At 40.6% G+C, this 19,086-nt stretch overlaps 1 protein-coding gene across 2 annotated transcripts in view; it reads left to right on the top strand.

The window, feature by feature from the left end:
* runx1 (RUNX family transcription factor 1) overlaps positions 1-19,086 on the top strand; it is a 215,778-nt gene that overhangs the window by 53,833 nt on the left and 142,859 nt on the right. The window lies entirely within an intron of this gene.

Here is a 19,086-nt window from a genome sequence, read left to right as displayed (position 1 = left end):
TAAAAGGCTTTTTGAAAAAATTTTTGGTGGCTGATGACCCAGTGGTATTATCACTAGACGATTAATCCAGAAACCCAGCTAATGTTCTGGGGACCAGGGTTTGAATCTCACTACAACAGATAGCGCAATTTGAATTCAATATTTTTCTTTAAAAAGTCTGGAATTAAGAATTTACTGATCACCATGAAACCATTGCCAATTGTCTGAAAAACCCATTTGGTTCACTAATGCCCTTCTGGGGAGGAAATCCCTGCCTCACCTGGTCTAGCCTACGTGTGACTCCAGACCCACAGCAATGTGGTTGACTCTCAATTGTCCACTGAAATGGCCTAGCAAGCCACTCAGTTGTACAAATTGCTACAAAGGTTCAAAGAAATGAAACCGGATGGATCGCCTGGCATTGACCTAGGCACTGGAAAAGACAACAGCAGGAACAGCCCTGTTGACAGTGCAAAGTCCTCCTCATTAACATTTTGGGGTTAGTGCCAAAATTGGGAGAGCTGTCTCATAGACTAGTTAAACAACAGCCTGACATAGTCATATTCATAGAATCATACCTCACACAACAATGTGCCAGACACTACCATCACCATTCCTGGATATGTCCTGTCCCAACAGCGGGACAGACCCAGCAGAGGGGGCGGCACAGTGGTAGACAGTCTGGAGGGAGTTGGTCTCGGAGTCCTCAACATTGACTTCGGACCCCATGAAGCCTCATGGTTTCAGGTTAAACATGGACGAGGAAACTACTGATTACCACTTCCTGTCCTCCCTCTGCTGACGAATTGATACTCCTCCATGTTGAACAACTCTTAGAAGAAGCACTGAGGATGGCAAGGGCACAAAATGTACTCTGGGTTTAGGATTTCAATGTCCACCACCAAGAGTGGCTCGGCAGCAGTACTACTGATCGAGCTAGTCAGGTCCTAAAGGACACGACGGCTATACCAGGCCCTGGTGAGGGAACTAACAAGAGGGAAAAACATACTTGACCTCATCCTTACCAATCTGACAGCTGCAGTTGCATCTGTCCTTGACAGTGTCAGTAAGAGTGACCATTGCACAGTCCTTGTGGAGACAAAGTCCTGCCTTCACATTGAGAACACCCTCCATCGTGTTATGTGACACTATCACCGTGCTAAATGGGACAGACTTTGCACAGAACTAGCAACTCAAGACTGGGCAGCCATGAGGCGCTGTGGGCCGTCAACAGCAGCAGAATTGTACTCCAGCACAATCTGTAACCTCATTAGCCAGCACATCCTTCTCTCAACCATGACCACCAAGCCAGGGGATCAACCCTCGTTCAATGGAGAGTGCAGGAGGGTGTGCCAGGAGCAGCACCAGGCATATCTGAAGATGAGGTATCAACCTGGTGTAGCCACAAAACAGGACTATTTGCATGCCAAACAGTGAAAGCAGCAAGTGAAAGAGCTAAGTGATCCCACAACCAACAGATCAGATCTAAGCTCTGCAGTCCTGCCACATCCAGTCATGAATGGTGGTGGACAATTAAACAACTCACTGGAGGAGGAGGATCCACAGATACCCCCATCCTCAATGATGGAAGAGCCCAGGACATTAGTGCAAAATATAAGGCTGAAGCATTCGCAGCAATCTTCAGCCAGAAGTGCCGAGTGGATGATCCATCTCTGCCTCCTCCAGTGGTCCCCAGCATTGTAGATACCAGTCTTCAGCCAATTTGATTCACTCCACGTGATATCAAGAAACAGTTGGAGACACTTGATTGTGCAAAGGCTGCTGGTTCTGATAACATGCCTGCAACAGTACTGAAGATTTGTGCTCCAGAACTTACCGCTCCCTTAGCCAAGCTGTTCCAGAATACTGGTATCTACCCGACAATGTGGAAAATTTCCCAAGTGTGCCCTGTACACAAAAAGTAGAACAAATCCAACCCGGCCAATTACCACCCCTTCAGCCTACTCACAGGCATCAGTAAAGTGATGGAAGGCCTCACCAACAGAGCTACCAAACAGCACCTGCTCAATGAGGCCCAGTTTGGGTTCCTCCAGGGCCACTCAGCACCTGACCTCATTACAGCCTTGGTGTAAACATGGGCCAAACAGCTGAATTCCAGAGGTGAGGTGAGGGTGACATCCTCTGACATCAAGGCTGCATTCAACCCGAGTGCGGCATCAAGGACCCCTGGAAAAACTGGAATCATTGGGTATTGGGGGCAAACTCTCTCATGGTTGGAGACATACCTGACACATAGGAAGATGGCCGTGGCTGTGGGAGTTCAATCATCTCAGCTCCAGGACATCTCTGCAGGAGTTCCTCAGGGTAGTGTCCTCGGCCTAACCATCTTCAGCTGCTTCATCAATGACTATCACTCCATCATAAGGTCAGAAGTGGGGATGGTCACTGACAATTGTACTGTGTTCAGCACCATTCGTAACTCCTCTGATACTGAAGCAGACTGTGTTCAAATGCAACAAGATCTGGACCATTCCGAGGCTTGGGCTGACAAGTGGCATGTGATGTTTGTGCCACACAAATGCCAGGCAATGACCATCACCAATAAGAGACAATCTAACCACCACCCCTTTGCATTCAATGTCATTACCATTACTGAATCCCCTACTATCAACATCCTGTCCAGAAACTCAGCTGGATTCACCATATAAACTTAATGGCTACAAGAGCAGGCTAGAAGCTAGGAATACTGTGGTAAGTAACTCATCTCCTGACTCTCACAAGCCTGTTCACCATCTACAAGGCACAAGTCAGGAGTGTGATGGAATAGCCCCCACTTGCCTGGATGAGTGCAGCCTCAACAACACTCAAGAAGCTTGACACCATCCAGGACAAAGCAGCCCTCATTATTGGCACTACATCCATGAGCATCCACTCCCTCCACCACCAATGTTCAGTAGCAGCAGTATGTACTAGCTGCAAGATACACTGCAGAGATTAACCAAAGGTCCTCGGACAGCACCGTTCAAACCCACAATCACTTCCATCTAGAAGGACAAAGGTAGCAGACATTTGGGAACACCACCACTTGCAAATTTCCCTCCAAGCCGCTCACTATCATGACTCGGAAATATATCACTGTTCCTTCAGTGTCGCTGGGTCAAAATCCTAGAATTCCCTCGCTAATAGCATTGTGGGTCCACCCACAGCTGATGGAAAGCAGCAGTTCAAGAAGGAAACTCACCACCACCTTCTCAAGGGCACCTAGGGATAGAAGAAATGCTGGCCAGCCAGCGACGCCCACATCCCACAAATGAATAGAAAAAAGAAGCGAGATCCTGGGAGATGTTATAAAATGGGAGCCATCAGTTCGGTTACATGACTGCCCTGATTTTCAGAAACTGCTGAAAGAACTCAGCAGGCATGGCGGCATCTGTGGAGGGAAAGCAGAGTTAGTGTTCTGAAGAAGGGCCACTGGATGCAAAACAATAATTCCACTTTCTCTGCACATGTGCAGCAGGCCCGATGAGATTTTGCAGCAATATCTGACTTTGTTTCTGCTTTCCAGTATTTGCAGTTCTTTGGGGTTGTTTTTCTTTTTGTCCTGATTTCCAGTTCCCTTGAAGTCAATGGTCCAAGTCCCAGTAGCAGCAACTGCTAACTGTTCTCTCCCCACACCTGAAACCACCACCGATGCTCTTTATCATAATCCGATTGAGATCCTTGCAAAGCCTGAACCTTTTCCTCATCATTTTTACCACACTATGTTTCTTTGTTCTGAAGATTATATATTATTTATAGGTGTACTTACACAAATTATGTAATCAGGCTAAAGTCAGTTGCAGGGACATGAGAACTGAGGATAACCCAATCACCCAAGAATCATGAATGTACTTCGAGGAGAGGTTCCTGTTTAGCATGCAGGGCCAACATCCTCTTCTCTTCCAAATGTGGGATTGCAGAGATCAGTTGGAGAATGCTTATCAACACCAATCTAGACCAGGGATCAAATCTGGGTTCTCAACTTGCAGTGTGGAAGCAGGCTATTCATCCCATAGAGCCCATATCAACCCTCTGAAGAGCATCCCATCCTACTGTATTCCTGCCTTTCCCATGGCTAAGTCACTTAACCTGCACATCCCTGGTCACTATGGGCAATTAAGCACAACCAATCCACCTGACCTGTATATCTTTGGATGGTGGGAGGAAACAAGAGCAGCAGGAGGCAACCCCCACAGACACAGGAAGAATATACAAACTCCACACAGACGAGGTTGGACTCTAACCTTGGTCTCTGGCACTGCAAAGCAGCAGTGCTAACCACTGAGCACTGTGCTGCACTACGCCTTAGCAGCTCTCTGGATTAAATCACCGAGCCATGGGTTAACATGCAGAGATCCAACATCTAATTCTGTATGATTCGTTGTTTTTATTGAACCCTGCTTAGTGTGGAATGTTTGTTTAAAGCAGACGAAAAGTGATTTCAGTAGCTAATTATGATTCATGTAAATTAGAAGTTTATCTGCCTGCCTTCAGATTTATGTTGCGTAACATGAAAAGGTGTTTTAAGGCTTTTTTAAAAGGAAAACCTTTCTGTTTCAGAATTTATGTTTCGAAAGATTCATTATTTAATTGATGTATTCTATTGTGGCAGAGAGGTAATGCAAAAAATTCTACAACTCTGGTTGTTTAAGCCAATAGTATTAGGTAGAAAATCCAAACTATTGACCCTTAATCTTGTGAAATAGCTTTTTGGCACAGGATAGTGATTATTAATAGTTCCCAGTTCACACAGACATTTTCGAGCATAGTTTGTCCTTCAGTGCTTGGAGCAAAGGCAGTGATATATCTTAGAAAACGCCTGAGGATATGCCATGTCGTTTGGCATACTCAGTATTTTGAAATACCAACTGGTATCTTCTAGTAATTAATAATCCACAAACATGCTTTGTGTCCTGTGGCACACTATCCAACTTGGTGATTGGCACAAGGAGATTTTGCTTGCAGTTTCCTGCTGTTTAGTTTACTCTCTGGAAGTAAGCAATGAATTAAAATATTCCAACCACCTGGCAACACTTAGTCTGCAAACCTGAGCAACCAACAGCAAAGAAAGAGAAGGCAGAACATATGACCCCAATGGTAGATTTTGTCTGCTTTCTGATGATTAAATTGAGAAAGCTGGATTTTATAATGCCTGGCCCAGCCTTGTTTGAGCATCAGGCTACACTTTCACCTACTAAAAAATCCATCCTATTTCAGTGTAGACATCTTTTTTAATTGAACAAAATGTGAAAATATAGGAAGAATGAATGCAATTTATCAATTTCTTTGCCAATTACACATCATCAGTTCAACCACCATCCCGCCCTTTCCAACTTTTCATCTGCTTTCAACAAACATGCCACGCTGCTTTTGAACTCCACTCAATGTGCCACAAAATAATTAAACTTTGGATCATTCCCCATCATCTCATGGTTCATTGACTTTACCCAGTGAGTTGCTAAGGCACAGATGCACCAGATTTAATCCTTGGTCTGTGTTGGTCAATAGTAAACTATCTTATCATCCACCACCAAAACTCATTCAGAAATCATGTCACATACATGGGACAAAGGAAAAAAGTATGGAATTTTATTAGCCATGACATGTTTTGTGTTTTTGAAATTGAAATTGTTTTGATGCTGTAGAAGAATTTGAAAATACATGAGTGACAAAACCAAATTCTAGAGTAAATTGACCATTCCAAATGTGCAGTTAAGAAATCTACAATTAAGCAGCTTCACATAAAACATAGCCAATTAATATGTTGCTTTTCTATTAGTATCCAAACTAACAAAATGGTTCCCTTTATACTTCTTTCAAAATTCCTGCATGAGTAGATAACATTTGGGTGATGGAAAATGGATTTACTACTTCCTTATAATTTCAGAGATACATGAAGTTTTCTTTTGAATTTCAACCTTGTTTGTTCCTTCAGTGCTGGTATGTTTTAATTGTGACTGAATTGCTTTTGTTTGTGATCTGAACGTACTATCAGTGACATCTTAATATATACTGCCTTTTTATTGGGAATGGTTTTCACTGCAAAACTGAAAGAAATATTATTTGCTCTTCCTGACAGTCCACCGGTCAGGATTTCTCAGTGTGATAGCAACTTATCATCTTGGAGCCAGGGGAGGGTGATTTAGCTTCAACTGACCTCTGGTGTTATAGCAATGTTTGTGCTGAATTCCTACAGATACATCACTGTCTCTTGACAGTATGGTGGAGAATGTACTTTGCGTTTCCTAATTGCCTGGACAGGCTTACAGTGGTTTGTGGGATAGAAATTTGTTTTCCACTTTGAATGCTTGGAATTCACTGACACAAGTCCAAAGCAGAAAGATCTATGAATCCCGGCTGATCTCTTGTGGTAACCTTCCTCGAGATCTGTTTCATGCTTGCAGTTTGTTTGACGTGCTTGTCACTGCTTGGTTGGTAACAGAAAGGCTTACAATCCTTAATAATTGTAAGATTAGCAAGTACTTGGAGACTAGTTTTAGCTGCATTCCTTCTTAAGAGATAAATAAGAAAAACATAAAGTGCCATCCTCTTTCTATTTCTTCATAGATAGATACAGAAATCTGCATACATCATATATTTTTAAAATATGACAAAACTATCCTGTGCAAAAAAATCCCTGTGATGTTGCTTAAGATAACATACAGTTTTGTGAGAACATGTTGTTATTCAACTCTGTATTATCAGGATTTGCTGCAGTGATATTGATTGATTAATTCAAATCATGTACCGAGTTACAGTGAAAAGTGTTGCTTTGCATACAATACAGGCAGATTGTACCATACAAAGTGCATCAAGGTAGCAGAACAGAGTGCAGGATGCAATGTTACAGCCATAGAGAAGGCACAGAGACATAGATCAGAATTAATTACAGGGATAGGAAGAACTGCCGATGCTAGAGAATCTGAGATGACAAGGTCTAGAGCTAGATGAACACAACAGGCCAAGCAGCATCAGAGGAGCAGGAAAGCTGACATTGGTCTAGACCCGAAATGTCAGCTTTCCTGCTCCTCTGACACTACTTGGCCTGCTGTGATTATCCAGCTCTACACTTTGTTATCTGAGATCAGAATTAAAATTTGAGAGGTCTGTTCAAAAGTCCAATAACAGAAGAGAAGAAGCACTCCACTTGTATTTCCTCATTTTGCCAGATTTTTACCAGTGATTTGTTGGTGAATTCTGCCCAGGGTCAGGTTTCTGTTGCCTTATTTAAATATTGACAGTATTTTTTATCATAATCACCAAACTGGAAGGCAGGCATGTGCTGGGTAATTTCAAAGTACAGTGAATTGTGGAATGCAATGATTACAACAATTATAGTCTTCAGGGATGTAGATCAGATCTTCTCACTGGGCAGAGATGAATCCCACTTGCAAACCCTGCAGCATAAGCTATGCCATAAACAAAGACCACATAAAGGTTCGCATAAAACATCAGGAGTTGACATATGTGAATTTTACCCTAATTTGTGGTTATCTTCACTTAGGTTCTCTGGAATGATGGCTGGGACCACACTGGGAAGGCAGTGGATTTTCAGCCCCCTAGATTATAGCCACAATAAAAAGGAGGTTCTGGCAGGGATTTGAGGGGGTTTCTGGAGAGTCCTTGCTCCTGGGATTTGGCCAGACACTGGATGGGACACATGTAGCTTGGTACCCTGAGTTGAAATTATTGGGCTTCAGTAGTACAGGAGAAGGAGTAGATTTTTGCATTTTGCCAGCACTACGAAGATGGAGCCTGAGGTTTGGCAGAAGATGGTAGTGGAATGCAGGCAGTTACTTTCCACCTAGTCTAAATTTATCACTTTGGAACTTAACCCTTTCTCTGCGCATTGTGAATAAAATTCAAAGCTATAAGTAAACTTAACCATCGATCTGGATAATGTTTTGGACAACTCATCAATTAAATGCAGGCAATTATGTTGTGCTAAAAAAAGATTTACAGAGGGAGTGTCAATGTTTCAAAGCAGAGGGGGAGTTTTGCCTTTTACATCTGATCTCAAATGAACTCTTTGAACAACCATAATATGATGGAAGGGTTAAATTTGCATTTTACATAACATGATTTCTTCACTTTCAGCAAAGAAGTTTAGCTAAAATAATGCGGAAACCAATATTGAACAGTTGTTCCAACCCAGCAGTGTTACAATCTGAATTCATACTTTTTTACTTTAATTTATTCCTTCCCAAGATTCAGAAGCGCACAACTCTTAACGTCTTTTGCAGTACAATTTACAGGTCTCTAAAATTCTATCTCGTCTAAACATAACTTATTGACTCATTGTGTATTTTCTTCTGTTTTTTCAAACCTCAGTTTTGCACGCTTTATTGGCTTTGGTCTGTTGTCTAAGTTTCTCTGCCTTAACTTGCAATGAACTCTAGTGTTTTCCTTTATTTGTCATATGTGAGACAGATGTATAGATCAACAGATCTGTTGTTCCCAGTAACTAAGGTTGAAAAAAAGAGCTAAGTACCCCTTGGTCTAGTGATTTAAATGCTTTGTGCTTGAACGCTGTGCAGAGGAATACAGAAAAATTCCAGTGTGTTGGGAACATGGAGTTTCAGAGGTGAGGACCGGTAAACAGTGTGAAAAGATAACTAGGCACTAACACAAGCAGTCAGCATCTCACAGATAAGTGTGTAACTAAACAAATGCAGGATATGACTACTTGTGACCTATTCACTTGAGAGGCTAAATAGAAAAACTGCCAGAAGTTATTTCTTCAGCAGTGAGAGTTCTAAAAGTTACAGCTAATCGTACAGGTCACCTGCAAAATTAAATTTTATATCAAAAGCAAGAACAGACTTGAATGCAGTGTTTTGTCTGAGACCTGACCGCAATTGTCCTGATCATCAGCAACTAGGAAGTAACTGTGAGAGCAGCTGCTGGAATGCAAATCATGGCAGAAATAATTCACAATACTGTCAATAATATGTCTGAAACCTCTCACGGCCCATAAAATGTACATCCCCAGCCTGTACTTCACCTTTAAGAATCGGTTGGTTTAAGTTAATTCCTGGGAGAAGAATTAATTCTATATAGGGTAATATTTATCTGTTCTGTATGCACTTATAATTCAATATAAATGTAACCTTCTATAGATTCCAACATATTACATTTATGATAGATGCCAATGTGTTTCAAAAAATCTATTTTAAAAATACAAATTAATCCATGAAGATTTCTGGCAAAGGGAATATTTCTTGGAAAAGAAAGACACATAAAGGTTATAGATTTTCTTAGTTTTGAACTGACTTGGTGAAATAAGGCTTGACATCTTCAAAACAATGTTGAATTTTAAGTTGTGTCAAAATGAAGGAATTCTAAATTTCTTTTCTTGGTGTTAAATGAGAAGAAATTGAATGGTCCGAAAACTATGTACACACTCTGCAAAAGCAAATGCATTTTGTTTCCTGTTTCTATTTTTAAGCTATGCAGCTTAACATTACTGCAAATCTTTATGCTTGCTATTTTCACACTGTTGCAAACTTGTCTCTTTTAAATGGTTTATTGACTGGGTTAAGCTAATTGTACCGAGATTTGATGGGAAAGTATTAGTTGCTGAGCTAGGAATAACCCACAGTAAGCATAACGTGAAAATGTATTTTTTTAAAATCCTGCTTTCCTTTGTGTTTTCTGCTTACCTCGTCAACAATGCTGATTTCAAGGTGCAGGGTAAGCACCCCAGAGAAGGCAAGAGAGGAGCAGAGTGTTTGGTTTCTTTTGGTTCCTGATAGAAAAAAATCAGAGAATCCCTCAAGACCCCACTCCTCAACTCTCCAGAAGAAATTTGATTCTCCTTCAGCATTTCGCTATTGCTGTCTACAAAAGAATTGATTGTACTTTCCTGTTTCTATAGCTATTGAATGGGGACTTTGGTAATTTTAAAACTTGCAGCTTTGGCAAATTTAGGACTGAAGTAGGGTAGTTCTTCATGCAATGGTTAACACATAGAATGGACTGATAGTTTAATTAGCAAAACTAATGGCTACAGAATAATTTAAAATTAAAGAATGAAACATCAGTCTGGATGGATGAGTTTGGAAAGGCCAAATTCATTTCAGTAGCAAAATTTTTGTTGCTAACTGTGTTTATTCCACATTTGTCAGTTCCAAATAGGAAAATATAAGTCCACTTTGTTTACTGATCTCACACACTTTATGCTATTGCTAATAAGGATATACATTAATATATTTAAGATAGTTACATATTCAAACAACATTAATGCAATGTTAAATATTCATCTATGTAACAAAAGTCATGCACTTTCAAGTAACTGTGCTGAAATGTATCTCACGGTTATCCTAAAGACATAAATGACTTTGTTAACATAAAAGTTCATTCTTTCTCTGAGAATAATTTTTTAAAAAACTGTTTTGGCATTTTCTAATTGTTTACATTCACTTGTTTGACAAACAACAGAAAATATCATTCATGGAAAGCTGGATCAATCTTCACCCTGATTGTCTCAAACAATGGATACAAAAAGTAGCTGCAATTCATAACTAGATAGATAGAAAGCTACCAATGTAATAGTAACTTTTTCAAATATTAACACTTTTTTTAAAGAAAAAGAAAGCAATCATATTTTAGTGTGACTTTGATATTCCAACCTTTCCCCTAGGCCAGAAATGTCAATTAGCAGCTGCCACTTGACAAGTGCCCCTCAGCAACAGCCAAGAGTCTCACTTGACTTCAGAATGGACTTGGTTGTATCATTGAGGCAATGAGGGTTAAATTAATTTCTACCTTGACAGTAAAATTGTGAATTACCTGGCATAAGACAACTGCAGTGGAGCAGATCCTCAATTAACCATGCAAAATTTTGGGGGAGATCCACCAGGTTATTCTTAAAATATCTTCTTAGAATACCCTATAGAAACCCTATGGTTTGGAAGCAGGTTTTTCAGGCAATTGGATCAACACCAACTCACCGAAGAGCATCCCTCCCATCATATCCCTGTATTTCCCACTGCTAATCCATCTAACCTGCTCATTCCTGGACACTATGCACAATTTAATATGGCCTAACATGCACATCTTTGGACTGTGGGAGGAAACCCACAAGACTCAAGGAGAATGTGCAAACTCCACACAGACCATCGCCCAAGAGTGGAATCGAACACGGGTTCCTGGCTCTGTGAGTCACCATGTCAGTCTTTTCTTTTCTCTTAGTGTTTATTTTAAATCTTCAGTTTACTTTTGAGCTTAATGTAGTTATCCTTTCTACTTCATGTAATTAAGTTTTTAAACGTCATCCATGATTTAAAACAGCATATAATTAAATTCCTTTGTCGGCTTATGAATTAAACAATTAAGAAGGTTTTTAAAAAAAAAGAAAGGTGAGTAAATGAAGCCCATGCCTGCAAAAGTGCAGGAGTCAAGGGAAATGAGAAACACTGGGAGGTCTGGAATGGAATCAAGGTGGATTTTTTTTTCTCTCCCAGATGTAGTGTGAGCATTGACAAAGAAAGGTGGGAAAATACAGTAAGAATGAAAGAAACAGAATCTTGTCATCTAGAATTTCTTTTCCCAATTTTCCCTTCAAGCCTTAAGTGGTGATTTCAGAAGCTTAACAGTGAGCAGCAACCAGCATTCCCTGTGAACTGCAGCCCATTAAAGATTCTGTGCAAACCACCAGCATGCCAATTGACATACCAATGCATTGTCTTCTGGTTCCAGAAGTGATTACTAAGCATGGGCCTTCTGAAGTCTGTGAAATGTAACAAAAATATAGGGGTATGTCTTGTAGTTTTAATCCAGAGACCCAGGTTATGTCATGGGGAGCTGAGTTTGAAGCCTGTTAGAGCAGGTGGTGGCATGTGAATTCAATAAAAAAAATTGAAATTCAGAGTCTCACAAAAGACCCGTCTGGTTCACTAACGTCCTTTAGGGAATGAAACTTCCATCCTTGTCTGGTCTGCGTGTGAGACTCAAGATCAAACAGCAACATGGTTGACACTTAACTGCCCCCTGAGCAATTAGGGATGGCCTAGCCAGCAACGTCCTCATCCCATGAATGAATTGAAAAAAAAATGTTGCTGTCAACTACCTTATTTCAACATAGTTGCATCTTATTCCCCCCTCCATTGAGATGCTAGGTAGCGTAAATTCTTGACATATAAATAAGAGCGCAAGTACCTGATGGCTGGGGCACATCAAATGCTTGTCCCGCAAATTTCTTCTGAGCAGTGACCTTCTGTACTCCATGGCCACCTTGGTCTGTGCAAATCAGCCTCAGCAAACCACCAACTTCAGCACATCATCATGCCTTCTCAGACCAACTCACACAACACTCTAGCCCTTCAACACTTCACTTTGAAACTCAGGGGCACTTAGCATTTACATGCTCCTGCCAGGTCATTTTGCACACAGAAACACATGCTTTTCATGTATCTACACAGGATGCATCTTGCGAGTCTTCAATTGCTTTCTTAGCACTCACTCACTTTACTTGGAAGCTGCCGGCTTCTGTATTCTTCCCATTACTTTCTTAGTGTGTGCAGGGTCATTATTGCTCAATTACAAGCTGTCAGCCCCTGTGGCTTTATTGCATAGAGGGCAAGGTAGGCAGCACTATGGTGCCATATGTAATATCCATTTGACTTAATTACACAGATAGTGGTAGATGTAAGGAATGAACTGCTAAGGATGGCAACCAAGGGTAATTGTGTCAGCGACTTCAGTGGGAAGTTCCATAGGCATCTGAAGGAAGTTTGATGGAGACATGCGAAATATTTTGATGGTATGCTATTCCCTTTGCATGGGGACTGGTTGGATGCATTATCCTAGTAGCCTTTCAACTCCTGTACAAGCCTATGTTTCTATAAAATTCAACAGATGTTCAGGAATGATCATAGAATGATCTATGATCACAGATCAGGGGCAGTACAGTGCCTCAGTGGTTACTTCACAGTGTCAGGGACCTGGATTCGATTCTACCCTCTGGCAACTGTCTGATTGGAGTTTGCACGTTCTCCCCGCGTCTGCGTGGGTTTTCTCCAGGTGCTCCAGCTTCCTCCCACAGTCCAAAGATGTGTAGTTTAGGCAGATTGGCCATGCTAAATTTCCCATAGTGTCAGGGATGTTTAGGTTACGGAGATGGGTTTGAGTGGGATGTTATAAGGGTTGGTGTGGACTTGTTGGGCCGAAGGGCCTGCTTCCACACTGTAGGGATTCTATAATTCATACCATTAATTCACAAAAGGAATAGTTGTCCTGATAGATTGCTGAAGGTAACCAATAAATGTCTGATTCCTGTGGAATGATGCCTGACTAAAAATAGCCTGAATTCATGCAGAAACCATATTCATTGTGTCGCTCATTGAGCAGCTATGATTTTGAAATTCTATTGAATATTAACTTTATTGTTGTAACTCAGCCAAGCCCACGCCACTCGTTGCTCACTGATCACCCAGATTTGCGCCTATTTAGAATAATTGATACATCTCCACTGCACACTGAACATACACAATATTTCATTGTGAGATTTATTTTTTTTAAAACTGCCAGAATGAGATGATGGTGTATTTTTTCAGCTGCGGGGCCGTGCGAAGGACAAAATAAAGATGCTTTTATCCTCATACAGACTAAGGTAGCATTTTTGCAGCAAAATATAAATAAATTCAGCTCCAGATAAACAAACACCTGATCCAAGTGGAGAATTCCAAAAGACCAAATCACTTCCTTTTCACTCCCATTATATCAACATACATCAGGGATGTGGTGTCCCAGCAACAACATCCGCCCACACACTGTTGCCCTTTGCAAAGCTGTATGGGTAATTTCCGTAGGCAGATCAACTGGAAATTGGCTCGAGTCCCAAAAAGAAGCTCACCATACTCTCAATCTGACAGATAAACAGTGCCCCTGCCATTCAGCCGAGCATGGAAGTATCTTCTATACATTCGCTACAGTTAGTAAGCAGGATTGCAATGACTTTCAATCAATAAGGCTCATGCAAAAAAAGAGAGAAATAAAAAGCAATATAATAGCATTTTCACCAGAAAAGGTTTTAGCAAGGAGATTAAATGAAGTGGCAGAAGACTCATGTGCAGCATAAAGGCTGGGATAGATCTCCAAGTCTGAATGACCTCTTTAAGGCCACAGAAACTATGTGATTTTATGCAATATATAATTCTGTATATCAAGGAAAAAGGTGCATTACTGTCATACGAGGATGGACACTATTGGTACATTGTCACAGATTCGGGGTGAAGTGGGTGATAGGAATCTTCTGTATATTAGTGACACAGGACAGTATTAATGCAGGCATGGTAGAACCCAAGCTCAGGGAGGGAAATATGCCTCAGGATTTTATTTGTCCAAGGTAACTTATTTAGTTATCTAAGTTATTTAGTAATCTCAAAAGCTAAGTTGGAGATTGAGGCAAGAAAAGGAACAACGGGAAAAGTAAAACAGGAAAGAAAAGAGGATTAATTGCCCCCACCTTGGTTTCATCATGGATCAAAATGGGTAAAGGATTATTAAATCTCGCTAATTGTTTATAACTGTGTATTGCGATCATATTTTACTGAGAAAAATGTGCAAGTGACGACTAATCACTGTGACATTCTGCATAAAGGATTCCATACTGTAGTATTTGGTATGGTCCTGGACCAAAACATCAAATTTACATTAGGATCTGGCTTGGCACCAGCAACCTTTCATTTAAAGTAGAAAAAGTGAGATTCCCGGAACTCATAAAAAGGATAAAGCCAAAAGATTCTACAGTGTTGAACAAGCAATAATAAACTTTATAGAAGTCAGTTAGATCGTAATGCAAGCTATTATATATACTAATGTAAGATATAGATATGACTTATATTTTAATAGTTCATCCAAGTATTTTGTAAAGGCTGTGAGATTTCGACTTTCTACTACCACCCCCAGGCAGTGCATTCCAGATTCTCACCACTCTCTGGATGAAAAATGTTTTCCTCAAATTCCCTGCAAACCTTGTGCTTTTCAGTCTTCTCATTGACCTTTCAAATGTCTATATCCCTCATAATTTTATACACCTCAATCAGGTCCGGTCTGTGTTCTCTGCTCTACAGAAAACAACGCGAGCTTATCCAGCATTTCTTCACAGCTAAAATGCTCCATCCCATGACACATTCTGGTGAATCTCCCTTGCATTCCCTCCAATGCAATCACAAGTGGCAGAAGACTCATGTGCAGCATAAAGGCTGGGATAGATCTCCGAGTCTGAATGACCTCTTTAAGGCCATAGATTCCTATCACCCACTTCATTCCTATAGTGCAGCGACCAAAACTACAAATAATACTCCAGTTAACACCTAAGCAAAGTTTTGCACAGTTCCAACATAACTTGCTTTATGAATTCAAGTGTTTCACATGATTTCTTAATTATTCTATTAAAATCAGTGTGGAGCTGCAGGAACACAGCAGCTCAGGCAGTATCAATGGAGCAAGAAAGTCCTCATGAAGGGTCCCATCCCGAAATATTGACTTTTCCCTCTCCTCTGATGCTGCCTCACCTGCTGTGTTCTTCCAGCTCCACACTGTGTTATCCCTGACTCCAGCATGTGCAGTACTTGCTATCTCTAAGTTGTTAATCATGTTTGTCATTGTTGAGAAGGGGAAATGGTGGAATACGTTGATGTTGAAAACCACAGAAAATAAATTCTGATAAATTGAAAGTAATAATTAGTTATAAAACTAAGCTTTACATCAAAAGCCTGTAGACTTCAGCAGGAAGTCAGACTGAGGAAGCTGCAGAAATCTACTTCTTATGTCTTATAAAAGAGTTAAAATAAAATGCATAGAAACCTAGGATTTTACAGGACATGGGGAGGTTGATTGACCCATCATGTTTGTCTCCTTGTATTAGGAGCTAGAGAGAAAAGAAAATATTAGGTTGGGAATTCATATGCAGACCTACCTTCACTCAGACTGTATAACCCAGAGCTTAAATTATATCATCTGAATAACAATCTACAAATGCTTAAGATGTTTTTGGATGTTTTTGGACTATTTAAAAAGAAACATTGATGCTTCTTGTTTGATAGGTCAATTTACGTGCGAAACTGTGCAACAAACTTCACGTAAACATATCAAAAGTTTGCACATGAATGCACAATGTTGTTTCAAAATTCTAGCACATTAACTATTCCAAAGAGTGATACACATTTTTATTTGGTCATGTGACATAATATAACGCTGTAAACATAGACATGTAGTGCAGTGATCCTGTCATTTAATACTTAACCACATGTTGAGTGTGTCATTCTTAAACTTTCTGACTCACTTGTGAAGGTTTGTACCATATTTTTAGGAGAGATGCTTGGTTAAGTGGAAAGGAACTGTTCTATTTCTGAAGCCTTAAGTAGAGGCTGATTTTTGGATCTGAATCCTTCTCAGTTAAACAAAAACCTGTGGTGCACCATCAAGAACAGAACTGTTGTGACACCTCTTTATTTCCCCTTCTTTCTCTGAACACTTTGCTCTTGATAGCCTGCACATGTCCTACCCATTTCTCAAAATTTATATTGGGATGTTTTATAGTTGGTCCATTTGACTTCTTTTGCGATGGGGATGTTAAGCAAAACACTTTTTGAAGTGGGGTCACTGTAAGAATCATGGAATCATACAATGCTTACATCTCAGAAGGAGGGCACTTGGCCCAATTCATTCACGCTGGGTCTCTCAAGAGCAGTTCAGCAAGACTCACTCATCCTCCCATTATCCATAGCTCTGCAATTGTTTTCTGAAGAGGTGATTTTCATATTCCATTTTGGAAGCCCTAATTGTAGTTTTCTCTACTACACTATCAGGTGATGCATTCCTGGTCCTAACTACTCTCCGTCTGACATCTATTTAAGGTCAGCAAGGTCCCACAAGCAGAAATGAGATATCTGAATACTTTATCTGTTCTGTTAATGTTGGTTGAGGAATTGTAATTGACCGGTCACTTTTGAGAGAATTCCCCAGAGCACTTCTTCTAAGTAGTGCCACAGGACCATTTCTTATAACAGCAATGATCCATTCTTTTCTAGCTCTTGTAAGTTAAATATAGGTTTCACAGGCTCTAATCCCTTTGGGGGCGTGTGAAAAACTCAGCTGCTTTTGAGATGTTTCTAAGAAATGTGGTGAGGCATTAAATTTCCTTCTTTAAGAGCAGGAAATGTATAGAAAAGATATCCCAATACCAATGCAATATAAGATCATCGTAAGAGTATCTGTCGAGAGACTGAGCACTGTATACTCCAGAGTTTAGAGAAATGAAAGTTGATCTCATTATGACTTAGAATTGAGATGAGGAGGAATTCTTCCGTCAGAGGGTGATGATTATTTGGAATTCCCTGGCCAACTCCCAGTTTCTATGTTTCTGTCATGCCTGGGCTAAAATTAAGCTATTCATTCAACAAAGAGTATCGTGCTTGCATCAGCGTGTTATGCTTCAAGTGGCATGAGTTAAGGTGAAATCTGAGAGCTTTATACCATCAGGGTAGATGCTACAATAAGGTGATGACATTATTTAACATGTCTCTTAAAGTCATACTGACATATTAACTGTGAGACATAACAAGATTGTGCAATTTGACTGTGTTGCCTACAATGGAACGGGAGTAACTTTCATAAATATACCTTTGGTCTTGAGGCACTTTGGGACCTCCTATACACAGACAAGATCCAAATAAATGCAAGTCTTTCTTACTGTATTCCTTTTACCAAAGATACAGATTTTAGACATTGTGTGGCTCCTGGGTAGAAAACTGTATAAGGATTGTGATAGAGATAGACTTGATGGGGGTTTGATATCAGAAATAATTCTATAATTTGCATTATTGGTTGCGCCCCTGTCTGTTGCTTTCTAATGTATAATTTTTAATCTGCATTGGCAAGAAGAAGATAATGATGCTGTAATCTTACAAAAAATTGTGAAGATAGTCTTTGAACACTGTATGTTAGTGTGGCACAATGACAGTTCTCTCAATGCCATGAGGTAACTTACACAAAAATAAAATCATATTGCAAAAATGTCATCTTGTCGCTCTCATGTAATGCCATTGGGATGGATGTAACGATCAGCTCTTTTGTGTTCTGTCCCTTCCTGCAAACTTATGACTGCCACTAATGAGCAACATTGGAAAGAAAAGTTGAATACATCATGAGTTTGTTACAATTTGCCAAGCATCAGCCCACTACCCCATAGGATGTGGCACAATGCATTGAACTAAGGAGGCACGGTGGCTCAGTTGTTAGCACTGCTGCCTCACAGTGCCAGGGACTTGGGTTTGATTCCACCCTCAGGCAACTGTGTGGAGTTTGCACATTCTCCCTGTGTCTCTGTGGGTTTCTTTCAGTTGCTCCGGTTTCCTTCCACCATCCAAAGATGTGCAAGTTAGGTGGATTGACAATGCTGAATTGCCCATAGTGTTCAGGGATTTGTAGCTTAGTGGGGTTATAGGGGGATGGGTCTGGGTGGGATGTTCCAAGGATCGGTGTGGACTTGTTGGGCTGAAGGGCCTGTTTCCACACTGTAGGGATTCTACGATATGATGATATTAGGAAGATAGGAGATAGGAGTGGGGGTGGGTAATTCAGACTCTCAAGCCTGCTGTGCCATTCAACCAGATTGTGGCTGATCTTCAGCTCAATTTCCCACCCAATCCCTACATCTCTTAGCATCTTGAATGGCTAAAAATCTGTAGACTTCTGTTTGAATATACTCCACAATGTGCCTCAACAGTCCTCTGGAAAAAAATGCACAGTAGCATGAAGGTCCCGCAAACAATAATAGCAAGGGTCTGCTTTTAATGGTGTTCGAAGACAGGCAAATATTAGCCAGAAGAATTCCCCTGCTTCACCCTCAAATAGTACCACGAGATCTTTGACATTTTCCTGAGAAGACAATTAAGACCAAATCAGAAACAGCCAGAAAAACTCAGCAGCTTCTGGCAGCATCTGTGGAGATAAAACAAAGTTAACATCTTGAGTCCAGTGACCCTTCTTCAGAGCAGACTCTCCTTCAGTGCTTATGGGGCCTCAGTTAACATCTCGCCCATGTCACAGTGCCAGCAACAATGCAACACTCCGACGGCACAGTACTGGAATGTCACCCTG

Source organism: Stegostoma tigrinum, chromosome 12 (assembly GCF_030684315.1).
Source record: "Stegostoma tigrinum isolate sSteTig4 chromosome 12, sSteTig4.hap1, whole genome shotgun sequence".
NCBI lineage: Eukaryota > Metazoa > Chordata > Chondrichthyes > Orectolobiformes > Stegostomatidae > Stegostoma > Stegostoma tigrinum.
The sequence above is the reverse complement of the archived record's forward strand: the minus strand, read 5'-3'. Positions and strand labels throughout refer to the sequence as shown.